Genomic DNA, 20,431 nt, shown 5'->3' with positions numbered 1-20,431 from the left:
CCCTGTCAGTTATACTCTTGCCCTTGGCATTGTGTGGTGACCCCTGAGTGTATTAGTGCTATGTTCTGGTTACTTGATTCTCTGTGTATGACTCGGTCTGTTCTCTGGATATCGCTTTGGATTCTGCCTGGTACCTTCTATGTCTGTTTGGTTTTGATCTCTGCTTGGCCCTGATTATCCGCTCTGTCTCATCCCTGGTACTGTACTGTGATCCTGTGTATGACCTTTGGCTTTGTCTGACCTCCCGTCTGTTTGTCCCTCCTGTACTCTGTTTGCCCGTACTGTTGTGACCTCCATTTTGCCTGACTCTGAGTTGTACTGTCATATCTGAAAGCAGGATGCTAAGCCACGCCCCCTTGCAGTCACATGACCATAGGTCCCGTGCAAGCTTGTTCATTGTCAGTGTCCGCAGGTCCCGTGCCTCCTTACTTTCCAGCGCTGACTGGACCCTGACACTATTAGCTTGTAGCGCGCATTGTCACCTCTGCTGCCCTGCTCCCCAGGTAACTCTTAGCACTGCTTCTGTACTCAGGACACGCGCACTGGCTCTATGAGCAAGTGTAGTGCGGTGTCTCTGACATTATAACTGACCATTTCAGTTTTTTTTTTTTTTTTTTTTCTGAAGAAAAAAAAAAAAAAAAAAAAAGTGTGTTATCCTCATGGATCCCATACAAGCCTTGGCTGATCAGGTCAAGCACCTGACCCAAATGTTCCATAAGCTCAATGTGGAACAACACACGATGGCCCAGACCCAGCAACAGTTGGTGGTTACTGTGCAGGGGGCTGTCGATGCAGGGGCTTCTGGTTCTGGGGGTAGGGATGTGTCATTAGCGTCCCCCGAATCTCCGGTCAAATTACCAGACCTTTTCTCAGGGGATAAAAAGGAGTTCAGGTCTTTCAGAGAAGGATGCAAGCTTTTTTTTTCTCTAAGGCCCCGCTCCTCCGGGGATGAGTTCCAGAGGGTGGGGGTCATTATTTCCCTACTTCGGGGGGCTCCGCAAGCATGGGCTTTCTCTCTGTCTTCCTCTGCTCCTGAACGTATGTCAGTGAACGCATTCTTTGAGGCCCTCGGGCACATTTATGATGAACCTGACCGAGTGCGATTGGCAGAGGACATGTTGATGAGTGTATGTCAGGGGAAACACTCAGCTGAGTGGTTTTGTTCTGAGTTCCGCCGCTGGGCGGCAGAGGTCTCTTGGAGCGACGCCGCACTCCGAGGACTCTTTCGCAGAGGCTTGTCCGAGCGGCTGCAGGATGCTTTGGCGTTACATCCCCCACCTAACTCTCTCGAGGACGCCATGACCCAGGCCGTCCGGATGGACCGCAGGCTGCGGGCCAGAAGGGTGATGCAGGTGGATACTCCATTATTCCCCAGTGGAAAAGAGACTGCCCCTGAGCCCATGGATGTAGGCGCCCTCTCCCTGAAGGATACGGAGAGGAAACGCCAAAAGGACATGCAGTTATGCTTTTACTGCGGTAAAACGGGACATGGGAAAAGGGAGTGCCCGAATTGCCCGTCTTCAAACCCGGTCGGCGGGAAACGACTAGGTCTGGGTAGTCAACGGGGAGGCTGCTCAGACCCTCAGGTACCATTTTCCTCGTTTTCTAAAGTAGTACTGCCTGTGGAACTGTTTGTGGATGGTAGTTCTTTTTCCTCTACAGCCTTCGTGGACTGCGGATCATCTATTAATCTTATTGACTCCCAATTGGTCACACACTGCAAGATAGGGACAGTTAGGCTCAAGGTTCCGATCAAGGTGATGGCCATTGACTCATCTCCCCTCACTAAGGAGGGAATTCGCTTTATGTCTGATGTGTTTTCGCTCAGAGTGGGAGCTACTCATGTGGAAAACATAAGTTGTTTTGTGCTGGACAATCTACCTGCAGGGTTGGTGTTGGGCATGCCCTGGTTACAACACCATAACCCAGTTATTAACTGGAAAACGGGGGAGATTGTACAATGGGGGTTTAATGATTTTGAGTTGTATGATAAATCCGCACTGCTGGTTGAACCTGTTAAATCTGTGTCTGTATCATCTGTCCAGCTGGAAGGTATTCCGGAATGCCTGAAGGACTTTGAAGATGTATTCTCCGAAAGCGAGGCCGAGACGTTACCGCCACATAGACCCTTTGACTGCGCTATTGAGCTGGTCCCGGGGGCTAAATTACCCAAAGCCCGTCTGTTTAATTTGTCTGGTCCTGAGCGCTTGGCTATGAAGGAGTACATTACTGAAAGTCTGCGCAAAGGACACATACGTCCTTCAGTCTCACCTGTGGCGGCAGGTTTCTTTTTTGTAAAGAAAAAAGATGGCGGGTTACGTCCCTGTCTCGACTTCCGGGAGCTTAATCAAATTACTGTACGGAATACGTACCCCCTTCCGTTGATTCCCGATTTATGTAACCAACTATCAGGGGCAAAGTGGTTTTCTAAACTGGACCTTCGGGGGGCATATAATTTGATAAGGGTCCGTGAGGGGGATGAATGGAAAACCGCGTTCCTCACGACCGAGGGACTATTTGAAAATTTAGTCATGCCGTTTGGTCTTACCAACGCCCCTGCCATATTTCAGAATTTCATCAACGTGGTATTCTCGGATCTCATTGGTCGTTTTGTCGTTATCTACTTAGATGATATTTTGATATATTCCCCCAACAAGTATTCTCATTTGGAACATGTACGAACTGTGCTCCAAAGGCTGAGAGAAAATCATTTGTATGCCAAATTGGAAAAATGTGTATTCTGTGTACAAGAGTTGTCCTTTTTGGGGTTAATTGTATCCGGTGAGGGTTTTCGCATGGACCCCAAGAAGGTGCAGGCCATTGCGGATTGGGTGCAACCCCGAGATCTTAAGGGTCTTCAGCGCTTCTTGGGGTTCACCAATTATTACCGCAAATTTATCCGGGGGTTTTCGCAAGTGGTCAAACCTCTCACGGATCTAACATGCAAAGGTGTGGATGTGAGAAATTGGTCCTCGCTCGCAAAAGAGGCCTTTGCGACGCTGAAAAAATGTTTTATGTCTGCTCCTGTGTTAGTGCAGCCAGATCCGTCCAAACCATTCGTCGTGGAAGTGGACGCCTCTGACGTGGGGGTGGGGGCGGTGTTGTCCCAAGGGCCTGCCACTCTAACCAACCTCAGGCCATGTGCTTTCTTTTCCAAGAAGTTCTCTGCTGCGGAAAGAAATTACGACGTAGGCAATAGAGAGCTTCTTGCGGTCAAATTGGCGTTTGAAGAATGGAGGCACTTTTTGGAGGGGGCCAGTCACCCGGTTACGGTGATCACGGATCACAAAAATTTGTCGTACATTGAATCTGCTAAAAGACTAACGCCCAGACAAGCCCGTTGGTCACTTTTTTTTTCCCGTTTTCAGTTTACGATTACATTTCGTCCAGGGTCTAAGAATGTCAAGGCTGACGCCTTATCACGCAGTTTTCAGCCGGTGTCGCCCCCTGAGCCACCGTCCTCCATTCTTCACCCTGGGGTTGTGATAGCAGAGGTCTCATCTGAATTGGAATGGGAGATTCAGGGGGCCCAGTCGCAGGCCTTGGCGGCCAAGCCAGAGGGGAAGTTGTTTGTCCCAGAGCAACTTCGCCTGAAACTCTTGCAGGAGTTCCATGAATCCAAGCTGAGTGCTCACCCTGGTATTTCAGCCACACGTCTGGTGGTGGCTAGGATCTTTTGGTGGCCTACCCTTGGTTCGGACATAAAAAAATTCATTGCTGGTTGTGGGGTCTGCGCTCGTTCTAAAAGCTCTCATAGCCGGCCGGCAGGGGAGCTGATACCCTTGGCAGTGCCCGAGAGGCCATGGACTCACTTGTCCATGGATTTTGTTACCAATCTCCCTCCATCTAAGGGTAATACAATGGTATGGGTAGTGGTGGACTTGTTTTCTAAGCAGGCTCATTTCATACCCCTGTCCGCACTACCGTCAGCTGAGACTTTGTCCAGGTTGTTTGTGCAGCATGTGATCCGGTTGCATGGGGTACCCCTGAATGTGGTGTCTGATCGTGGTGTGCAGTTTGTGGCTAAGTTTTGGCGTGCTTTCTGCAAAAAATTAGGTATGTCTCTGTCCTTTTCGTCTGCATACCATCCTGAGAGCAATGGGCAGATGGAGCGCACTAACCAGTCCCTGGAACAGATCCTCAGGTGCCTAACTTCTGCTAGACAGAGTGACTGGTGCGATGCACTGCCGTTGGCTGAATTTGCCTTCAATAGTCGGGTGAGTCAATCCACTGATAGGTCCCCTTTCTTGATTAACTATGGGTTCAGTCCTCATTTTGGTGAGTTTTCTCGTCTGGATTCGGGGTGCCCCGGGGCTGAGGACTCTGTTCAGCGGTTAAAAGATACATGGGCAGAAGTCCAGCGGCGTATATCCAGGTCTCAAGGCAGGTATAAGTTTTTCGCGGACAGGAAACGAACACCTGGTCCCACGTTTCAGGTTGGAGAGAAAGTTTGGCTCTCCACGCGAATCATTAAGTTAAAGATTCCGTCAGCCAAGTTAGGACCCAAATTCATTGGCCCGTACAAGATTGTGGAAAAAATCAATCCAGTGGCGTATAGGCTGTGCCTTCCACCCTCTTTCAAGATCCCTAACGTCTTCCACAAATCTCTACTGAAACCTTTTGAAGCAGTCCGAGGAGACTCAGAGTCTGCTGCTTCTCCTGTTTTGGTCGAGGGGCAGGTGGAGTACGAGGTTGGTCATATCGTAGATTCCAGGTTGGTACGGCGGTCGGTACAGTACCTGGTTCATTGGAAGGGGTATGGACCGGAGGACAGGTCCTGGGTACCGGCCCGGTTGATGCATGCTGATCGCCTGGTACGGGCTTTCCATGCTAAGTACCCGGGCAAGCCTGGGGGTCCAGAGGCCCCCCGTTGAGAGGGGGGTACTGTCATGATCTCAGTGCGGGTTTGACTCGCACACGTGGGGTTAATGTTTGGAACCAGTGCTGATGACTGGCATTTCTGGGGTTAAAGGTTGTGATCCTGATGCAGGCTTACCTGCACACCTGGGGCTATGATTGTGGCCTCTCCCTGGTTCTGGGGAGGCTTCTTATAGCTTCAGGACGCTCCCATCCCTGTCAGTTATACTCTTGCCCTTGGCATTGTGTGGTGACCCCTGAGTGTGTTTGTGCTGTGTTCTGGTTACTTGATTCTCTGTGTATGACTCGGTCTGTTCTCTGGATATCGCTTTGGATTCTGCCTGGTACCTTCTATGTCTGTTTGGTTTTGATCTCTGCTTGGCCCTGATTATCCGCTCTGTCTCATCCCTGGTACTGTACTGTGATCCTGTGTATGACCTTTGGCTTTGTCTGACCTCCCGTCTGTTTGTCCCTCCTGTACTCCGTTTGCCCGTACTGTTGTGACCTCCGTTTTGCCTGACTCTGAGTTGTACTGTCATATCTGAAAGCAGGACGCTAAGCCACGCCCCCTTGCAGTCACATGACCATAGGTCCCGTGCAAGCTTGTTCATTGTCAGTGTCCGCAGGTCCCGTGCCTCCTTACTTTCCAGCGCTGACTGGACCCTGACACTATTAGCTTGTAGCATGCATTGTCACCTCTGCTGCCCTGCTCCCCAGGTAACTCTTAGCACTGCTTCTGTACTCAGGACACGCGCACTGGCTCTATGAGCAAGTGTAGTGCGGTGTCTCTGACACTTACCTTATCTTAGAGCTGCCGTGCTGCACCGACTTTGGGAGCGACGCCTCAGCTGCGTTATTAATGTCCCATCAGGAGCGGCGGCTGCAAGAGAGAAAGTCTGCGGTGTGAGGTGAAAACTGGCGGGAGATCAGCAGCAGGTGCGATTCCGAGCGTGAGAGGAGGACTGGAAGATGTCCATGACTACGGTGGTTAGAGAGTACCCAGGTAATGGCGAGTAATGTGAGGCAGTATGAGTAACAGGGGTAATGGTGAGTAACGTGAGGTAGTTATGAGTAGCGGGGTAATAATGAATAATGTGAGGTAATAATGAGTAATATGATGAGTATCGTGAGGTAATGGCGAGTGATGTGAGGTAATAATGAGTAATGTGAGGTAATGACGAATAACGGGGTAATGGCATGAGTGACATGAGTTAGTGGCGAGTATTGTTAGGTAGTAACGAGGGTAACAACATACCTCCCAACTTTTGAAGAAGGGAAAGAGAGACAAAGGCTGCGGCGCGTGCATCGCGCCGTAGCAACTTTTAGGCTACGCCCCAATCACACCCATTTCACAACTAGTCACACCCATGTCCACACCCCAACCGCACCCATTTAGCACTGCTTATCACACTGACTGGTACTGAGGGCACAGTGACTGGCATTATGGGCACAGTGGCAGGCATTATGGGCACAGTGGCTGGTACTGTGGGCACACTAACTGGTAGTGAGGAAAAGAAAAAACAGAGAGAGGAAAAAGAAAACAGATTAAGAGAAAAAAAGAAAGAACTGAAAGAGAAAGGAAGAACAGAGAGAGAAAGGAAGAGGGGAAAGAAAGAACAGAGAAAAAAAGAAAACAGAGAAAGAAAGAAAGAAAGAAAGAAAGAAAGAAAGGAGAGAGAAAGAAAGAACAGAGAGAGAAAGAAAGCAAGAACAGACAGAGAAAGAAAGAACAGACAGAGAAAGAAAGAGCAGACAGAGAAAGAAAGAGAGAACAGAGAGAGAGAAAGGAAGAACAGAGAGAGAAAGAAAGAGGGGAGGGAAAGAGAGAGCAGAGAGAAAGAGAGAAAGAAAGAACAGAGATAGAGCAGAGAGAGAAAGAATGATAGAACAGAGAGTGAGAAAGAAAGAATGAACAGAGAGAGAAAGAAAGAGCAGAGAAAGAAATAAAAGAAGAACAGAGAGAGAAAGAGAGAGGGGAAAGAAAGAACAGAAAGAAAGAGAGGGAAAAAAGAAAGAAAAGAGAGAGAAAGAAGAAAGAACAGAGAGAAAAAAGAAAACAGAAAGAAAGAAAGGGGAAAGAAAGAACAGAGAGAGAAAGGAAGAACAGAGAAAGAAAGAGGGGAAAGAAAGAGCAGAGAGAAAGAAGGAACAGAGAGAGAAAGAAAGAAAGAACAGAGAGAGAAAGAAAGAACAGAGAGAGAAAGAAAGAAAGAACAGAGAGAGAAATAAAGGAGGAACAGAGAGAGAAAGAAAGAGGGGAAAAAATAAAGAAAAGAGAGAAAAAGAAGAGAGAACAGAGAGAGAAAAGAAAGAATAGAGAGAGAAAGAAAGAGGAGAAAGAAAGAACAGAGATAGATGGAAAGAAAGAACAGAGAGAAAGAATAAAAGAACAGAGAAAGAAAGAGCAAAGAGAGAAAGAAAGAGGAGACAGAAAAAAAGAACAGAGAGAAAGAAAGAGGGGAAAGAATGAACAGAGAGAAAGAAAGAGGGAAAGAACAGAGAGAGAAAGAAAGAGGGGAAAGAAAGAAAGAACAGAGAAAGAGAGAGAGAAAGAAAGAGGGGAAAGAAAAAACAGAGAGAAAGAAAGAACAGAGAGAGAAAGAAAGAACAGAGATAGAGGGAAAAAAAGAAAGATTAGAGGGAAAGAAAGAACAGAGAGAGAAAGAAAGATTAGATAGGGAAAGAAAGAACAGAGAGAGAGAAACAGAGAGATTCTATAAAGATACTATAGCAGCTTGGCTCCCATTGTATTGCCCACCCGAGCCTCCCGGTGCAAGACATATCATGATCATGATTAGAATAGCTAATAATAAACCTCAGCTGCCCCAGAAATGTCTCTTCCGATACCCATCGGGGTAGTGGGATTAGGGGTTAATGTCATTACTAAACCTGTAAGTAAAGAGTTAAATAAACAGATTAAAACACTTTATTTTAAATAAAACACACATTCTTTAAATATTTAAATTAACCTAATATTCTCACCTCGGTCCAAGGGTAATCCAAGGGTTAAAGCTATGTCATCAGCCCATGTAGGAGCATTTGCAGAATGGTTACAGCCTATCTAGGTTCAATCTGCAAGGGTACGTGCCCTCGATCAGGTAAAAGCAGTGCTTTGGACGCAGCATATTTTTCGTTGCGTTCAATCACGCAGTTAAATCAACATGTTATTTGTTGAGGCAGTTCACCGATCAACACTCGTGTTCGCTTTTCTTTCTCACTCCCCTTTGCGCCACCTCCGTGAGCACATCCAGCAGCCACCAAACTTTAATAAGTGATGCAGTTCACTTATCAGAGCTCGAGCCTGCTGTTTACCATTTTTCTTTCTCACCCCTCCTTGCGCCACCCCCATACGCACATCTAGCAGCCGCCGAACTTTGATAAGTGAAACAGTTTAGTTATCAGAGCTCATGCCTGCTATTTTACACTTTTCTTTTCACCGATATTTTTTTTCTTCCTGGCTGTGCTTTTTTTTTTTTTTTTAGCTTTTTCTTTACAGACAAAAGTTTACACCAAACACTATCCCCCCCCACACACACAGTTAAAAATAAAGTACTTGACACAAGCACCATATTCATAAAAAAGTCCCACCTGTCACGTTTGTCCCAACTGCGCTATTCATTGGAGGAGGCATATGCTTTCCTTGCCTCCAACACTAGCGAGGGAGAGGATCCTACCTTTCTTTATTTCTCAGATTCTTCATCCTCTTCCTCCTCGGATCCTGTGGAAATGCCACGCAGACGTCGCAGGACAGAAGATGAGGCAGTGCCCACCATTCCAGAAGATGAACCAGCGAACCCCATTACGGGCCCCATATGTACGTTCCAAAATAGGTTTACTTGTGGGGGGTTTCCACTGTTTAGGAACATCAGGGGCTCTCCAAACGTGACATGGCATCCGATCTCATTTCGAGCCAATTTTGATTTGAAAAAGTCAAATGGCGCTCCTTCCCTTCCGAGCTCTGCCATGTGCCCAAACAGTGGTTTCCCCCCGACATATGGGGTATCGGCATACTCAGGAGAAATTGAACAACAACTTTATCTGTCCATTTTTTCCTTTTAACCTTGTGAAAATAAAAAAAATTGTTGCTAAAAGATCATTTTTGTGACTAAAAAGTTAAATGTTCACTTCTCCTGTGAAACACTTGAAGGGTTAGTAAACTTCTTAAATGTGGTTTTGATCAGCTTGAGGGGTGCAGTTTTTAGAATGGTGTCACTTTTGCTTTCTGCCATATAGTTAAAGTCTCCCTTCAACCTTAATAACTATGTATATAGACCCCTCAAAGTGACTTCAAATGTGAGGTGGTCCCTAAAAAAAATGGTTTTGTAAATTTTGTTGTAAAAATGAGAAATTGCTGGTCAACTTTTAACCCTTAACTTCCTAAACCAAAAAAAAAAATTTGTTTCCAAAAAAGTGCTGATGTAAAGTAGGCATGTGGGAAAAATATGAAAATTGCTAAATTTTCCAAATTTTTGCCAAATTTCTGTTTGTACACAAATAAATGCAAGCTTTATCGAAGAAATTTTACCACTAACGTGAAGTACAATATGTCGCAAAAAAAATTCTCAGACTCGCCAAGATCCGTTTAAATCTAGGAAACACCTTCTCAAACAACAACAAACCACTATCTCCTAATTATACAGCATAAACATCGCTTTGGCAATGAGTGCTTGCCAGGGCCCAGAATAAGTAGGAGATGGGTGTGGCCAACAGTGAACAGCTGAGAGCTTTTATGCAGGAAAACTTCCAAGAGCTCTCAACTGAGCAGATTAACCCCTGCACTGCTAAAAAAAATCTGCACCATTTAATCTGAAGGTGAAGTGCTTCTAAACAATGCGGGAGTAGGAGAAATCAGACACTGCGGTCTTCTGGCTCCTCTCTGTCACGGTAAACCTGTGCCAGTGATGCAGCAGCAAAAAAGGCAAATGCAGTTCTAGGATGTAATGAGAGAAGCATAGACTCTAGATCATGTGAAGTAATTATCCCCCTCTACTCTGCCTCACTCAGGCCTCATCTGGAATAATGTGTCCAGTTCTGGGCACCACATTTTAAAAAGACATTGAAAACCTGGATCCAGTTCAGAGAATAGCAACTAGGATGGTGAGTGGACTGTAAAGTATGTCCACGAAGATTGGTTAAAGGATCTGGGAATGTTTAGCTTGCAAAAAAGAAGGCTAAGAGGAGACTTAAAGTGAACCTGTCAGTAGGAGTGTGCCAAGTAAACTACAGACAGTGTCAGGTTGGCACCGTTATACTGAATAAAATGATACCTTGGTTGTTGTTTAACCCCTTTACCCTCAAGGGTGGTTTGCATGTTAATGACCAGGCCAATTTTTACAATTCTGACCACTGTCCCTTTATGAGGTAATAACTCTGGAACGCTTCCATAGATCTTGGTGATTCTGACAATGTTTTCTCGTGACATATTGTACTTCATGATAATGGTCAAATTTCATGACTTGCATTTATTTGTGAAAAAAAAAGAAATGTTTCAAAATTTTGCAATTTTCCAACTTTGAATTTTTTTTGGAACCAAATTTTTTTTTTTGTTAAGAAGTTTATGAGGGTTAAAAGTTGACCTGCAATTTCTCATTTTTACAACAAAATTTACAAAACCATTTTTTTAGGGACAACATCACATTTGAAGTCACGTTGAGGAGTCTATCTGATAGAAAATACCCCAAAGTGTCACCTGTCACGTCCGCCATGTCCGCCTTGTCTGTTTTGCCTCATGAACCCCTGGAGTGGTGTGCACACGCACCTTGTGTCTGCTATCCTGCTTGTTCCCTAGAGCAGTGTGCACATTCACCTCATGTCTGTTGAGCTGCAAGATGCCTACGTTTCTGCTTTGCCTTCTGTGATCTTCACGTCATGTCTAGAATCCCTGATCATGTGACGTTTCCTAGGATCCTGCACTGTCTGGTTCTGCAATCATCTCGTCATGTCTGAAACTCTGATCATGTGACCTTTCCTAGGATCCTGCACTGTCTGGTTCTGCAATCATCTTGTTATGTCTAGAATCCCTGATCATGTGTCCTTCCTAGGATCCTGCACTGTCTGGTTCAGTGATCATCTCGTCATGTCTGAAACCCTGATCATGTGACTGCGCTCTGTGATCCTGGAGCATCTGAACTAGGAAGTTCTCCCCTGGTCCTGACCCGGAAGAGGAGGTGCTGTGCCCTATATCAGACCACCCCTTCCTTTGCTCAGGGCCTGATTATTGTGTTGCTTCCCTGCACGGCGCTTGGTCTGTGGGGTTGCTCCCTCTATTCTGTGCCCTTGCACTTTGCTCTGTAGTGCTTCTCTGCACATGCTCCGTGCTCGTATTCCATCTCTTGTCTTGTGCCATGTCTTGTGTTGTCTCTCGTGCCATGTTTGTCTTTGCCTTGCTTTGCCTTGTAGTCCTTCTGCTGTTCTCTGTCTTAGTCTGTTTTGCTATGTCTCGCCTTAGCTATTCTTTGACTTGTAGTCCTTCCTCTGTTCTCTGCCTTGCCTGTTTCGCCATGTCCGGTCTTTGCTATTCTGAGCCTTGTAGTACTTCTCATGTTCTCGTTTCTGCCTGGTTTTCCGAACTCTGTCCTATTGTGCTCTCTTGCAAATTTCCATGTCTAGTCCCAAGGTCTTCCCTTGGCCCGGCTCTGGGCTTCTGCCTACGCTCCGCTGCTAGACTCTGTCCTCGCTCTGTTCTGGCTCTGTTTCTGCCTTTGTTCCGTTCCTTGCCTTGTTCCTTGCCTTGAACCTCGGCGTGGGTTCCCCTTGGTCGTCTCCTGTGCCGTGGTAAGTGCCTCGTGTTTGTGTACAGCCATGTGCACTGGCCAGTTGGGCGTACCTCCTGCATGGCTCCTAGCATGCAGCCCTTCCTTGAACCCTGGCGTGGCTCCTAGCACGCACCCTGCTTTGAACCCTGGCGTGGCTCCTAGCACGCAACCTGCCCTGAACCTGGCGTGGCTCCTAGCACGAAGGTTCCTTTGCCCGCCTCCTGTGCCAAGGTCGTGCCTCGTGCTGGCGTTACAGCTGTGTGCACTGGCCAGTGAGGTGTGCGTCCCGCGTCGCTCCTAGCACGCGTCCTGCTCTGAACCCTGGCGTGGCTCCTAGCATGCACCCTGCCTTGAACCCTGGTGTGGCTCCTAGCACGCACCCTGCTTTGAACCCTGGTGTGGCTCCTAGCACGCACCCTGCTTTGAACCCTGGTGTGGCTCCTAGCACGCACCCTGCCTTGAACCCTGGCGTGGCTCCTAGCACGCACCCTGCCTTGAACCCTGGCGTGGCTCCTAGCACGCACCCTGCCTTGAACCCTGACCTTGGCGTGTCTCTACACACACACTGTCTTCTACCTTGTGCTTTGGCGTGTCTGTACACACACACTCTGTCTTGTACCTTGTGCCTTGTTGTGTCTCAACACACGCACTCTGTCTTGTACCTTGTGCTTTGGCGTGTCTTTACACACGCACCCTTTCTCGCTTTGAACCCTGGCGTGTCCCCTACACACGCACCTCGCTTTGAACCCTGGCATGTCCCTTACACACACACCTTGCTTTGCACCTCGCTTTGAACCCTGGCCTGTCCCCTACACACGCACCTAGCCTTGGACCTTGGCGTGTTCCCTAACACGCACCATGCCTGGATATCTGTCGTGCCTCCTTGCCTGAACCCTGGTTTGCCTGATGGATGCCCAGAACCTGCCGATCGCTGCCAGAGATCGTAAGCTGGATGACTGCGGCCTGATGTCCGGAGCTGATGTTCGCAGCCTGATGCCTTGATCATGTCGATCGTCGCCAGCGGTCCGGAGTCCGATGCCATTGTGCCTTTACCTGTACCTAGGCGTGCCACCTGGCACGTACTATGCTATGGACCTTGGCGTGCCCACGCGCGCACCTTGCACGTTTTGCTTGTTTTCACGTTTGCACTGAATGTGATCCTGAAGATCTTAATGAAGATACCTTGTACTTACCTCTTGTCTTGTTTCCTGCTTGTCTCTGGTCGTCAGACACTCCCATAGTGTCCCCCTGAGCCGGCCGTCTGGTCCCAGCAGTCGTGGTGGCTCACCCCTTTGGTCTTGCCCCTGACACTCCCTGTATAGGGGGTGGATTCTCACAAGGTCAGCTCGCCCTCGGTGGGTGGGTGCCACGACCCAGAGGGTCCACTCAAAAAATGGGCTCAGCAGGAGCTGAGTCCGTCTCATCACCATTCTAAAAACTGCACCCCTCAGGGTGCTCAAAACCACATTCAATAAGTTTGACAGTACCCCTCCCTCAATGAGGGGCCTCTGGACCCTCAACACCGTACCTCACTGGGTCACCGACAGTGAGGACGCCTTGTTTCACCATAGATCACTTTAGCAATCAACTGACACTCCGGTTCATGGCAAGAGAGGGCAGATGGAGGTGATGATGTATACTCCGGAGGTACCACAAATCTCCAGAGCGCCGACCTGGGGAATGAGCTAGGCCTGGGTATAACAAAGGGCAACTCGGACACCCATACAAGCACGTACAGACCCAGGTCCGGACATGAACGTTTATTGTCATTCACTCTCTTGCCACTAGATGGTGAACGCCTCACAGAACCAACAACAGGGGCGTCCCCCCGTGTCATAACACTCACACCCCCACGAGACTCAGAGGTAACCACTCTTCTCTGCCCCCCCCTCCTAAGAGGACTCCGACTCTGAGGGGCAGCTTGTGGTGAGGGTTGTGACTTGCCCCTACTCCCTGGCAGCACCCCTGCTGCCACTACTGGAGGAGAAGGGGATGGGGATATGGAGGAAATATACACTCCTTGGTCATCTTCCTCCACACGACCAGGAGGGGGCGGCTTCTTTGATGGTATAGTTTCTGCGTTAGCCCTGCGGACCAAATTATCAGTCTTCTCACTACAGGGACGTGCCCCCTCACCTCGGGGAACATCAGGCAGCACCACGGGGACACCAACTCCTCCCACCTGCCTGGGTGCGTCCGCGTGTATGAGCAAATCCTGCTTACTAGCAGGGACTACAGGGGGCGTATTCGCTAAAGCCGCAAATTGGGGTTCTGGTTGAAACAGAGGGGAGGCCCCAGACCCTGATAACTGCTGCTGCTGCTCCAACACACCATGCAGCTCCTCACTCTCCTCAGTGAGGACCAGAAGCAATTGGTCACAGGTCTGTACTTGGCCCATGGCTCACCAGAGAAAATGGTAAGGGTTGGTTATAAATTGTCACGTGTACGTGTCCTGTGTGACACGACCCGCAGGTCGGTAACTAAAACAACAAGACAAAAGTGTCACGCATACCTGACCTGTGAGACATGAAACGCAAGTCGGTAACTGAATCAACAAGACAAAAGGGAACACCGGGGAAACAGTTACAACGGTGGGATCTGCAATAGGGAACGGGGATGTGGAGACCTCCTGCACTCCCATGAGGCACTGTCCCTAAACACTCCTAACGTTCCCTATACAAGCTCTTAACCTGTCGCCGTGCAGAATACCTGAATCCCTCACTATCCCTGCACCTATCCCTTGCTAGGGAACTGGATAGTGTGGACACTGGTCCCACCGCTGCACTAATACACACGAACGAAAAAGGGGAAAACACCAAAACACTTATCTTTCTCTGCTGCAGTCACCAGGCAGCAGAGTGCAGCACCAGATCAGCTTTCAGCAGTGGCTCGACACCTCAGAGCCAGCTGCTACTTTCACCATCTTTCTCTCCGGCAGTCACCAGGCAGCAGAGTTCATCACCGGATTAACTTTCAGCAGTGGCTCGACACCTCAGAGCCAGGTGCCACCTTCACCTCTTTCTCTGCTGCAAACACCGGGCAGGCAGAGTTCAGCACCAGTTTCAGCAGTGGCTCGACACCTCAGAGCCCGCTGCTAACTTCAACAGGTTTCAGCAGTGGCTCAACACCTCAGAGCCAGCTGCTCACTTCATTGTGGTTGGAATCCAAAAAGGAATTGCTATCACCAACACCTGCTGATACACCATGTGACCTTATATAGGAAAAGGGAGTGGTCACATCTGCGGGAAAAACAACAGACATGCAATAACACCTATGATCACCGGGGGCAAAAACCCATATTTAGCTCCCAGGCCTGAAAGGAAAAAGAAGGTTTACATGAGGGAATCCCGAATCTGACACAGATCCAAGAATTGGACTGTGACAGGATACGGCTGTCCATAACACTTTTTTCCAATCTTCCTCTGTCCAATGTCTGTGTTCTTTTGCCCATATTAATCTTTTCCTTTTATTAGCCAATCTCAGATATGGCTTTTTCTTTGCCTATTTGCCCTGAAGACCAGCATTCCAGAGTCACCTCTTCACTGTAGACATTGACACTGGCAATTCTTGCCCATTTTTACTTGGCAAACAGCTCGAGCTCAGTGAGGTTTGATGGAGATCGTTTGTGAACAGCAGTTTTCAGCTCTTTCCACAGATTCTCGATTGGATTCAGGACTGGACTTTAACTTGGCCATTCTAACACCTGGATACGTTTATTTGTGAACCATTCCATTGTAGATTTTGCTTTATGATTGGGATCATTGTCTTGTTGGAAGACAAAGTCCCAGTCTCAGGTCTTTTGCAGACTCCAACAGGTTTTCTTCAAGAATGGTCCTGTATTTGGCTCCATCCATCTTCCCATCAATTTTAACCATCTTCCCTGTGCCTCCTGAAGAAAGGCAGGCCCAAACCATGATGCTGCCACCACCATGTTTGACAGTGGGGATGGCGTGTTCAGGGTGATGAGCTGTGTTGCCTTTACGCCAAACATATCGTTTTGCATTGTTGCCAAAAAGTTCGATTTTGGTTTCATCTGACCAGAGCACCTTCTTCCACATGTTTGGTGTGTCTCCCAGGTGGCTTGTTGCAAACTTTAAACAACACTTTTTATGGATAGCTTTGAGAAATGGCTTTCTTCTTGCCACTCTTCCATAAAGGCCAGATTTGTGCAGTGTACGACTGATTGTGGTCCTAAGGACAGACTGTCCCACCTCACCTGTAGATCTCTGCAGTTCATCCAGAGTGATCATGGGCCTCTTGGCTGCATCTCTGATCAGTCTTTTCCTTGTTTGAGATGAAAGTTTAGAGGGACGGCCGGGTTTTGGTGGATTTGCAGTGGTATGATACTCCTTCCATGTCAATATAATCGCTTGCACAGTGCTCTTTGGGATGTTTAAAGTTTTGGAAATCATTTTGTATGCAAATCCCACTTTAAACTTCTCCACAACAGTTTCACGGACCTGCCTGTTGTGTTCCTTGGTCTTTATGATGCTCTCTGTGCTTCAAACAACCCTGAGACTATCACAGAGCAGGTGCATTTATTCGGAGACTTGATTACACACAGGAGGATTATATTTATCATCATTTAGTCATTTAGGACAACATTGGATCATTCAGAGATCCACAATGAACTTCTGGAGTGAGTTTGCTGCACTGAAAGTAAAGGGGCCGAATAATATTGCACGCCCCACTTTTCAGTTTTTGAATTTCCAAAAAAATTGAAAATAACCAATAAATTTCGATCAACTTCACAATTGTGTCCCACTTCTTGTTGATTCTTCACCAAAAATTTACATTTAGTATCTTTATGTTTGAAGCATGATATGTGGGAAAAGGTTGAAAAGTTCCAGGGGGCCGAATACTTTCGCAAGGCACAGTAGCCTTCATTTCTTTTCCAAAACTTTTATTTTTTATTTGAACAGGGAAAGAAGTTGGAAATGGAGGGGAGGGGAGGGTAGGACAAGGAAGGGGAAGGAAAGTAGCCTTCATTTCTAAGAACAAGAATAGACTATTGAGTTTCACATGAAGGTTCTTTTTTTCTTGCCATTTTGAGAGTTTAATAGAACCAACAAATGTTATGCTCCAGATTCTCAACTAGCTCAAAGGAAGGTCAGATTTATAGCTTCTCTAGTCAGCCAAACTGTTTTTAGCTGTGCTAACATACTTGCACAAGGGTTTTCAAGGGTATTCTAACTATCCATTAGCCTTCTTACAGAGTTAGCAAACACAAAGTACCATAAGAACACTGGAGTGATGAATGTTGGAAATGGGCCTCTATACACCTATGAGGATATTGCATTACAAACCAGAGGTTAGGCACTAGAATAGTCATTTACCACATTAACAATGTATAGAGTGTATTTCTGAATCATTTAATGTTAGCTTCATTGGAAAAAACTGATTTTCTTTCAAAAATAAGAAAATTTCTAAGTGACCCTAAACTTTTGAACTCATTCAAAGAGTTTTCTTTATTCTCATGACTGAAAATTGTAGATTCACTCTGAAGGCATCAAAACTATGAATTAACACATGTGGAATTATATAATTAACAAAAAAGTGTGAAACAACTGAAAATATGTCTTATATTCTAGGTTCTTCAAAGTAGCCACCCTTTGCTTTGATTACTGCTTTGCACACTCTTGGCAATCTCTTGATGAGCTTCAAGAGGTAGTCACCGGAAATGGTCTTCCAACAGTCTTGAAGGAGTTCCCAGAGATGCTTAGCACTTGTTGGCCCTTTTGCCTTGACTCTGCGGTCCAGCTCACCCCAAACCATCTCGATTGGGTTCAGGTCTGGTAACTGTGGAGGCCAGGTCATCTGGCGTAGCACCCCATCACTCTCCTCCTTGGTCAAATAGCCCTTACACAGCCTGGAGGTGTGTTTGGGGTCATTGTCCTGTTGAAAAATAAATGATGGTCCAACTAAACGCAAACCGGATGGAATAGCATGCCGCTGCAAGATGCTGTGGTAGGCATGCTGGTTTAGTATGCCTTCAATTTTGAATAAATCCCCAACAGTGTCCCCACCAAAGCACCCCCACACCATCACACCTCCTCCTCCATGCTTCACGGTGGGAACCAGGCATGTAGAGTCCATCCGTTCACCTTTTCTGTGTCGCACAAAGACACGGTGGTTGGACCCAAAGATCTCCAATTTGGACTCATAAGACCAAAGCACAGATTTCCACTGGTCTAATGTCCAGTGATTTCCTAGCAGCTATTGTACCATGAAGGCCTGCTGCACAAAGTCTACTCTTAATAGTTGTTGTAGAGATGTGTCTGCTGCTAGAACTCTGTATGGCTTTCACCTGGTCTCTAATCTGAGCTGCTGTTAACCTGCGATTTCTGAGGCTGGTGACTTGGATGAACTTATCCTCCGCAGCAGAGGTGACTCTTGGTCTTCCTTTCCTGGGGCAGTCCTCATGTGAGCCAGTTTCTTTGTAGCGCTTGATGGTTTTTGCCACTGCACTTGGGGACACTTTCAAAGTTTTCCCAATTTTTCGGTCTGACTGACCTTCATTTCTTAAAGTAATGATGGCCACTCATTTTTCTTAGCTGCTTTTTTCTTGCCATAATACAAATTCTAACAGTCTATCTAGTAGGACTATCAGCTGTGTATCCACCAGGTTTCTGCACAACTCAACTGATGGTACCAAACCCATTTATAAGGCAAGAAATCCCACTTATTAAACCTGACAGGGCACACCTGTGAAGTGAAAACCATTTCCGGTGGCTACCTCTTGAAGCTCATCAAGAGAATGCCAAGAGTGTGCAAAGCAGTAATCAAAGCAAAAGGTGGCTACTTTGAAGAACCTAGAATATAAGACATATTTTCAGTTGTTTCACACTTTTTTGTTAATTATATAATTCCACTTGTGTTAATTCATAGTTTTGATGCCTTCAGAGTGAATCTACAATTTTCATAGTCATGAAAAGAAAGAAAACTCTTTGAATGAGAAGGTGTGTCCAAACTTTTGGTCTGTATTGTATGTATATATATATATATACATGCTCAAAAAAATAAAGGGAACACTAAAATACCACATCCTAGATATCTCTGAATGAAATATTCCAGTTGCAAATTTTTATTCTTTGCATAGTGGAATGTGTTCAGAACAATAAAACATAACAATTATCTATGTAAATCAAAATGAATATCCCTGGATTTGGAATGATACTCAAAATCAAAGTGGAAAATCAAATTACAGGTTGATCCAACTGCAGTGGAATTGCCTCATGACAAGGAAAAGATGCTCAGTAGTGTGTGTGGCCTCCACGTGCCTGTATGACCTGCCTACAACGCCTGGGCATGCTCCTGAGGTGGCGGATGGTCTCCTGAGGGATCTCCTCCCAGACCTGGACTATAGCATCTGCCAACTCCTTGACAGTCTATGGTGCAACGTGAGATTAGTGGATGGAGCGAGACATGATGTCCCAGATGTGCTCAATCGGATACAGGTCTGGGGAACGGGCGGGCCAGTCTATAGCTTCAATGCCTTCATTTTGCAGGAATTGCTGACACATTCCAGCCACATGAGGTCTGGCATTGTCCTGCATTAGGAGGAACCCAGGGCCAATCGCACCAGCATATGTTCTCACAAGGGGTCTGAGGATCTCATCTTGGTACCTAATGGCATTCAGGCTACCTCTGGCGATCACATGGAGGGCTATGCAGCCCTCCAAAGAAATGCCACCCCACACCATTACTGACCCATTGCCTCACCGGTCATGCTGAAGGATGTTGCAGGCAGCAGATCACTCTCCATGGCATCTCCAGACTCTGTCACATCTGTCATATGTGCTCAGTGTGAACCTGCTTTCAACTGTGAAGAGCACAGGACGCCAGTGGCGAATTTTCCAATCCTGGTGTTCTGTGGCAAATGTCAAGTGTCCTGCATGGTGTTGGGCTGTGAGCACAACCCCATCTGTGGACATCGGGCACTCAGGCCATCCTCATGGAGTTGGTTTCTAACCATTTGTGCAGACACATGTACATTTGTGGCCTGCTGGAGGTAATTTTGCAGGGCTCTGGCAGTGCTCCTTCTGTTTCTCCTTGCACAAAGGCGGAGGTAGCGGTCCTGCTGCTGGGTTGCTTCCCTCCTACGGCCCCCTCCATGTCTCCTGGTGTACTGGCCTGTCTCCTGGCAGCACCTCCAGCCTCTGAACACTACGCTGACAGGCACAGCAAATCTTCTTGCCACAGCTCGCATTGATGTGCCATCCTGAATGAGCTGCTCTACCTGAGCCACTTGTCTGGGTTGTAGAGTCTGTCTCATGCTACCATAAGTGTGAAAGCACAACCAACATTCAAAAGTGACCAAAACATCAGCCAGAAAGCATTGGTACTGAGATGTGGTCTGTGGTCCCCACCTGCAGAACCACTGCTTTATTGAGGGTGTCTTGATAATTGCCAATAACTTCCATCTGTTGTCTATTCCATTTGCACAACAGCATGTGAAATTGATTGTCAATCAGTGTTGCTTCCTAAGTGGACAGTTTGATTTCACAGAAGTTTGATTTACTTGGAGTTATATTCTGTTGTTTAAGTGTTCCCTTTATTTTTTTGTGCAGTGTGTATATATATATATATATATTTTTTTTTTTTTAAAAAAACATAATGTATTCTCGAAGCACGAGCATCTCATTAACTGAAAGCTGCAATTAACGATTAAACAACAACCACAAGGTTTTTTTGGTGATTTCATCAACTAAGGTATCACTTTAATCTGTATAACAGGCCAACATGACGCTGTTTGTAGGTTACTGAGCACATTCCTGGTAAGTTCACTTTAATAGCTGTCTACAAATATCTGAAGGATG

General features: G+C 46.8%; 1 long non-coding RNA gene across 1 annotated transcript in view; it reads left to right on the top strand.

The window, feature by feature from the left end:
• LOC141085035 (uncharacterized) overlaps positions 1-7,087 on the top strand; it is a 63,682-nt gene extending 56,595 nt beyond the window's left edge. The window contains exon 2 of the long non-coding RNA XR_012231197.1: positions 5,729-7,087. This is a non-coding gene — a long non-coding RNA (uncharacterized lncRNA). The remainder of the gene's footprint in view (positions 1-5,728) is intronic.
• Positions 7,088-20,431: the final 13,344 nt, after the last annotated feature.

This window comes from Dendrobates tinctorius, unplaced genomic scaffold (genome assembly GCF_039654945.1).
Source record: "Dendrobates tinctorius isolate UK_male_01 unplaced genomic scaffold, ASM3965494v1 ptg000028l, whole genome shotgun sequence".
Taxonomy (NCBI): Eukaryota; Metazoa; Chordata; class Amphibia; order Anura; family Dendrobatidae; genus Dendrobates; species Dendrobates tinctorius.
The sequence above is the reverse complement of the archived record's forward strand: the minus strand, read 5'-3'. Positions and strand labels throughout refer to the sequence as shown.